This window comes from Salvelinus fontinalis, chromosome 17, assembly GCF_029448725.1.
Source record: "Salvelinus fontinalis isolate EN_2023a chromosome 17, ASM2944872v1, whole genome shotgun sequence".
NCBI lineage: Eukaryota > Metazoa > Chordata > Actinopteri > Salmoniformes > Salmonidae > Salvelinus > Salvelinus fontinalis.
Genome location: NC_074681.1, coordinates 21,238,515 through 21,245,999, shown reverse-complemented (window position 1 = coordinate 21,245,999; position 7,485 = coordinate 21,238,515). Strand labels below are relative to the sequence as shown.

At 38.1% G+C, this 7,485-nt stretch overlaps 1 long non-coding RNA gene across 1 annotated transcript; it reads left to right on the top strand.

Moving 5' to 3' along the window:
• The first annotated feature begins 1,064 nt into the window (after positions 1–1,064).
• LOC129814588 (uncharacterized) lies at positions 1,065–7,165 on the top strand. Its single transcript, XR_008753325.1, has 3 exons — positions 1,065–1,264; positions 1,794–1,906; positions 6,782–7,165. It is a non-coding gene; the product is annotated as an uncharacterized LOC129814588 (long non-coding RNA).
• Positions 7,166–7,485: the final 320 nt, after the last annotated feature.

Here is a 7,485-nt window from a genome sequence, read left to right as displayed (position 1 = left end):
CTCTCTCCATTTTATCCCTCCCCCTCTCTCTCTCCCTTTTATCCCTCCCTCCTCTCTCTCTCCCTTTTATCCCTCCCCCACTCTCTCTCCCTTTTATCCCTCCCCCTTTCTCTCCCTCCTCTCTCTCTCCCTTTTATCCCTCCCTCCTCTCTCTCCCTTTTATCCCTCCCTCCTCTCTCTCCCTTTTATCCCTCCCTCTCTCTCTCCCTTTTATCCCTCCCCCTCTTTCTCCCTTTTATCTCTCCCTCCTATCTCTCCCTTTTATCCCTCCCTCCTCTCTCTCTCTCCCTTTAATCCCCCCCTCTCTCCCTTTTATCCCTCCCTCCTTTGTCTCCCTTTAATCCCCCCTCTCTCCCTTTTATCCCTCCCCCTCTCTCTCTCCCTTTAATCCCTCCCTCTCTCTCCCTTTTATCCCTCCCCCCTCTTTCCTTTTTATCCCTCCCCCTCTCTCCCTTTTATCCCTCCCCCTCTCTCTCCCTTTAATCCCTCCCCTCTCTGTCCCTTTTATCCCTCCCCCTCTCTTCTGTTCTTCCTATTTTTTTTCTTTTTTCTAAGTCTGTTCATCATTCCTCCCTTCTTTACCCTCTTCCTCTCTCTTTTCCCTAGTTCATTTTCTGTCCTCTCCAGGCTCTCCCTCCTTTTCCTCTGTTCCCTCTTTCTGTTCCTTCTGTGCCTGTCCCCTCTTCTCTCGCTTAATTCACCCCCACCGTCTCCTCATCCTCTCCTCCTGTCCCTCTCCTTGGACTCCCTTATATAAGCATACTAAATGAGAAGGAGTGGAGGGGCTACTGTCAGGGGAGTGAAATGCTGTGTGTGTGTGTGTGTGTGTGTGTGTGTGTGTGTGTGTGTGTGTGTGTGTGTGTGTGTGTGTGTGTGTGTGTGTGTGTGTGTGTGTGTGTGTGTGTGTGTGTGTGTGTGTGTGTGTGTGTGTATGTGTGTGCATGCGTGTGTGTGTGTGTGAGAGAGAGAGAGAGAGAGAGAGAGTGAGACACAGACAGACAGACAGAACACAGACAGACAGACAGACAGACAGACAGACAGACAGACAGACAGACAGACAGACAGACAGACAGACAGACAGACAGAGTGAGAACGACAGACAGTTAGAGAGAAAGAGAGATTGCTAGGGGACGGAGGAGTACCAGAGGTGATTAATTGTTCTTCTCTCTTTCACTCATGCAGATCGGACATCCTGCCAGATGAGACATGACAAGGACAGGAAGTAGAACAGGAATGAGGAAGTGGACTAATGGAGAACAAGTCGGTATGCAACGAAAAGTGGATGGCTTGAGGGGCTACAGTAAAATAGAGACAAAATTTAAACAAGTTACATTTGTGTGTGGTGGAGCAAGGGCATGGATTTCACAACGCACTACACATCATTACGAGCGACAGGTTCAGTACACATCATTGAATTCTGTGTCAGAAAGTAGGCTGGCCCTCTTTGAAGTCACGTAGATTGAATGTCCATTGAATGTTATAGAATCAACTTGAAAAAACAAGATGTTAGCTGGAAAGTTTGGCGTGTTCGCAGCATTTTTAATTTACGGTTTTATATGAACGGTTACAGATACTGGTCCTTTTTGTACATCAAGTTGATGTCCTTTTGACAGATATGCAGTTTTAATCAGAAGACCAGATTGGCACTAAGCATTTTGGCCACGGGAAATAATACCTTATTTAACACGTTTGTATATTCTTGCTGGCATAGTCCCTCCAAAAGGGTGTTTAAGGTCAGGGGTATACGCCAAATAGATGGTGGAAACATCATAATTACTATATGCCTGTTACAGTCTGGAGTTGTTCATCAGTGCCGAGGACCTTTTCTAGCGATAAATCCATTGGAGCAGCGACATGCTATAATAGAGAGGGTCAGAAGGGAAGGAGCGACGACCCTGTCTTTCAGGTATGCATGATAAATAGAGATCTGTGTTTCAGGTATGCATGATAAATAGAGATCTGTGTTTCAGGTATGCATGATAAATAGAGAACTGTGTTTCAGGTATGCATGATAAATAGAGATCTGTCTTTCAGGTATGCATGATAAATAGAGATCTGTCTTTCAGGTATGCATGATAAATAGAGATCTGTGTTTCAGGTATGCATGATAAATAGAGATCTGTGTTTCAGGTATGCATGATAAATAGAGAACTGTGTTTCAGGTATGCATGATAAATAGAGATCTGTCTTTCAGGTATGCATGATAAATAGAGATCTGTCTTTCAGGTATGCATGATAAATAGAGATCTGTGTTTCAGGTATGCATGATAAATAGAGATCTGTCTTTCAGGTATGCATGATAAATAGAGATCTGTGTTTCAGGTATGCATGATAAATAGAGATCTGTGTTTCAGGTATGCATGATAAATAGAGATCTGTCTTTCAGGTATGCATGATAAATAGAGATCTGTCTTTCAGGTATGCATGATAAATAGAGATCTGTGTTTCAGGTATGCATGATAAATAGAGATCTGTCTTTCACGTATGCATGATAAATAGAGATCTGTCTTTCAGGTATGCATGATAAATAGAGATCTGTCTTTCAGGTATGCATGATAAATAGAGATATGTGTTTCAGGTATGCATGATAAATAGAGATCTGTCTTTCACGTATGCATGATAAATAGAGATCTGTGTTTCAGGTATGCATGATAAATAGAGATCTATCTTTCAGGTATGCATGATAAATAGAGATCTGTGTTTCAGGTATGCATGATAAATAGAGATCTGTCTTTCACGTATGCATGATAAATAGAGATCTGTGTTTCAAGTATGCATGATAAATAGAGATCTGTGTTTCAAGTATGCATGATAAATAGAGATCTGTCTTTCACGTATGCATGATAAATAGAGATCTGTGTTTCAGGTATGCATGATAAATAGAGATCTATCTTTCAGGTATGCATGATAAATAGAGATCTATCTTTCAGGTATGCATGATAAATAGAGATCTGTGTTTCAGGTATGCATGATAAATAGAGATCTGTGTTTCAGGTATGCATGATAAATAGAGATCTGTGTTTCAGGTATGCATGATAAATAGAGATCTGTGTTTCAGGTATGCATGATAAATAGAGATCTGTCTTTCAGGTATGCATTATAAATAGAGATCTGTGTTTCAGGTATGCATGATAAATAGAGATCTGTCTTTCAGGTATGCATGATAAATAGAGATCTGTGTTTCAGGTATGCATGATAAATAGAGATATGTCTTTCAGGTATGCATGATAAATAGAGATCTGTCTTTCAGGTATGCATGATAAATAGAGATCTGTCTTTCAGGTATGCATGATAAATAGAGATCTGTGTTTCAGGTATGCATGATAAATAGAGATCTATCTTTCAGGTATGCATGATAAATAGAGATCTGTCTTTCAGGTATGCATGATAAATAGAGATCTGTGTTTCAGGAATGCATGATAAATAGAGATCTGTGTTTCAGGTATGCATGATAAATAGAGATCTGTCTTTCAGGTATGCATGATAAATAGAGATCTGTCTTTCAGGTATGCATGATAAATAGAGATCTGTGTTTCAGGTATGCATGATAAATAGAGATCTGTCTTTCACGTATGCATGATAAATAGAGATCTGTGTTTCAGGTATGCATGATAAATAGAGATCTGTCTTTCAGGTATGCATGATAAATAGAGATCTGTCTTTCAGGTATGCATGATAGAGATATGTGTTTCAGGTATGCATGATAAATAGAGATCTGTCTTTCACGTATGCATGATAAATAGAGATCTGTGTTTCAGGTATGCATGATAAATAGAGATCTATCTTTCAGGTATGCATGATAAATAGAGATCTGTGTTTCAGGTATGCATGATAAATAGAGATCTGTCTTTCACGTATGCATGATAAATAAAGATCTGTGTTTCAAGTATGCATGATAAATAGAGATCTGTCTTTCGCGTATGCATGATAAATAGAGATCTGTGTTTCAGGTATGCATGATAAATAGAGATCTATCTTTCAGGTATGCATGATAAATAGAGATCTATCTTTCAGGTATGCATGATAAATAGAGATCTGTGTTTCAGGAATGCATGATAAATAGAGATCTGTGTTTCAGGTATGCATGATAAATAGAGATCTGTGTTTCAGGTATGCATGATAAATAGAGATCTGTGTTTCAGGTATGCATGATAAATAGAGATCTGTCTTTCAGGTATGCATGATAAATAGAGATCTGTGTTTCAGGTATGCATGATAAATAGAGATCTGTGTTTCAAGTATGCATGATAAATAGAGATCTGTGTTTCAGGTATGCATGATAAATAGAGATATGTCTTTCAGGTATGCATGATAAATAGAGATCTGTCTTTCAGGTATGCATGATAAATAGAGATCTGTCTTTCAGGTATGCATGATAAATAGAGATCTGTGTTTCAGGTATGCATGATAAATAGAGATCTGTCTTTCAGGTATGCATGATAAATAGAGATCTGTCTTTCAGGTATGCATGATAAATAGAGATCTGTCTTTCAGGTATGCATGATAAATAGAGATCTGTCTTTCACGTATGCATGATAAATAGACATCTGTGTTTCAGGTATGCATGATAAATAGAGATCTATCTTTCAGGTATGCATGATAAATAGAGATCTGTGTTTCAGGTATGCATGATAAATAGAGATCTATCTTTCAGGTATGCATGATAAATAGAGATCTGTGTTTCAGGTATGCATGATAAATAGAGATTTATCTTTCACGTATGCATGATAAATAGAGATCTGTGTTTCAGGTATGCATGATAAATAGAGATCTATCTTTCAGGTATGCATGATAAATAGAGATCTGTGTTTCAGGTATGCATGATAAATAGAGATCTGTCTTTCAGGTATGCATGATAAATAGAGATCTGTGTTTCAGGTATGCATGATAAATAGAGATCTGTGTTTCAAGTATGCATGATAAATAGAGATCTGTGTTTCAGGTATGCATGATAAATAGAGATATGTCTTTCAGGTATGCATGATAAATAGAGATCTGTCTTTCAGGTATGCATGATAAATAGAGATCTGTCTTTCAGGTATGCATGATAAATAGAGATCTGTGTTTCAAGTATGCATGATAAATAGAGATCTGTCTTTCACGTATGCATGATAAATAGAGATCTGTGTTTCAGGTATGCATGATAAATAGAGATCTATCTTTCAGGTATGCATGATAAATAGAGATCTATCTTTCAGGTATGCATGATAAATAGAGATCTGTGTTTCAAGTATGCATGATAAATAGAGATCTGTGTTTCAGGTATGCATGATAAATAGAGATCTGTCTTTCAGGTATGCATGATAAATAGAGATCTGTCTTTCAGGTATGCATGATAAATAGAGATCTGTCTTTCAGGTATGCATGATAAATAGAGATCTGTGTTTCAGGTATGCATGATAAATAGAGATCTGTCTTTCAGGTATGCATGATAAATAGAGATCTGGCTTTCAGGTATGCATGATAAATAGAGATCTGTCTTTCAGGTATGCATGATAAATAGAGATCTGTCTTTCACGTATGCATGATAAATAGAGATCTGTGTTTCAGGTATGCATGATAAATAGAGATCTATCTTTCAGGTATGCATGATAAATAGAGATCTGTGTTTCAGGTATGCATGATAAATAGAGATTTATCTTTCACGTATGCATGATAAATAGAGATCTGTGTTTCAGGTATGCATGATAAATAGAGATCTATCTTTCAGGTATGCATGATAAATAGAGATCTGTGTTTCAGGTATGCATGATAAATAGAGATCTATCTTTCACGTATGCATGATAAATAGAGATCTGTGTTTCAAGTATGCATGATAAATAGAGATCTGTCTTTCACGTATGCATAATAAATAGAGATCTGTGTTTCAGGTATGCATGATAAATAGAGATATATCTTTCAGTTATGCATGATAAATAGAGATCTATCTTTCAGGTATGCATGATAAATAGAGATCTGTGTTTCAGGTATGCATGATAAATAGAGATCTGTCTTTCAGGTATGCATGATAAATAGAGATCTGTGTTTCAGGTATGCATGATAAATAGAGATCTGTGTTTCAGGTATGCATGATAAATAGAGATCTGTCTTTCAGGTATGCATGATAAATAGAGATCTGTGTTTCAGGTATGCATGATAAATAGAGATCTGTGTTTCAGGTATGCATGTTAAATAGAGATCTGTGTTTCAGGTATGCATGATAAATAGAGATCTGTCTTTCAGGTATGCATGATAAATAGAGATCTGTGTTTCAGGTATGCATGATAAATAGAGATCTGCCTTTCACGTATGCATGATAAATAGAGATCTGTCTTTCACGTATGCATGATAAATAGAGATCTGTGTTTCAGGTATGCATGATAAATAGAGATCTGTCTTTCAAGTATGCATGATAAATAGAGATCTATCTTTCAGGTATGCATGATAAATAGAGATCTGTGTTTCAGGTATGCATGATAAATAGAGATCTGTGTTTCAAGTATGCATGATAAATAGAGATCTGTCTTTCAGGTATGCATGATAAATAGAGATCTGTCTTTCAGGTATGCATGATAAATAGAGATCTGTCTTTCAAGTATGCATGATAAATAGAGATCTGTCTTTCACGTATGCATGATAAATAGAGATCTGTGTTTCAGGTATGCATGATAAATAGAGATCTGTCTTTCAGGTATGCATGATAAATAGAGATCTGCCTTTCAGGTATGCATGATAAATAGAGATCTTTCAGACCTTGATCATGACAACCAACCTAATCCTTCCATCTGCTGTCGGAGCACAGCAGGGAGACCAGGAGAGGATGCCGAGGGAGGCCCCAGTCAGAGCACGGCAGGGAGACCAGGAGAGGATGCCGAGGGAGGCCCCAGTCGGAGCACGGCAGGGAAACCAGGAGAGGATGCCGAGGGAGGCCCCAGTCGGAGCACGGCAGGGAGACCAGGAGAGGATGCCGAGGGAGGCCCCAGTCGAGACAGACAGTCAAAAAGGGCCATGCTACTTTTAAAGCTCTTAAGAATTTTTGTAATCTGTTTGCCTTATACTAACTGATTAATGAGCCCACCAGGATCTGTCCTTCTACCCAAACCATCATTGACCTTGTGTTGGTGTCGGATAGATCAAGGATTTGAAACACTATGGGCTCAGGGATCATTCAATCATTTTCTATAGTAGGAAGGTTCAGAAAAAAGTTTTTAATTGTCATTACTCAATAAAAATGAGGTCTATGAAGAATTATAGTGCAGATATTTTTGTTAATTGTTTGAGCAAATTGGACTGGTCTTCTGTATTGAAATGCAATGAGGTGGAAAATTCCTGGGGCCATTTTAAATAATTGTTTTATGATGCTGTAGATAAGAAGGCTCCAGATTGTTTTTTAGAATTTAGCAAAGAAGAACAATGGACAGAACCGTGGATGAACGATAACATTTTAAAGGCAATTAAGTGTAGAAATTAACGCTTTCTGGAGTTCAGGAAGTCCTGGGTAGATTA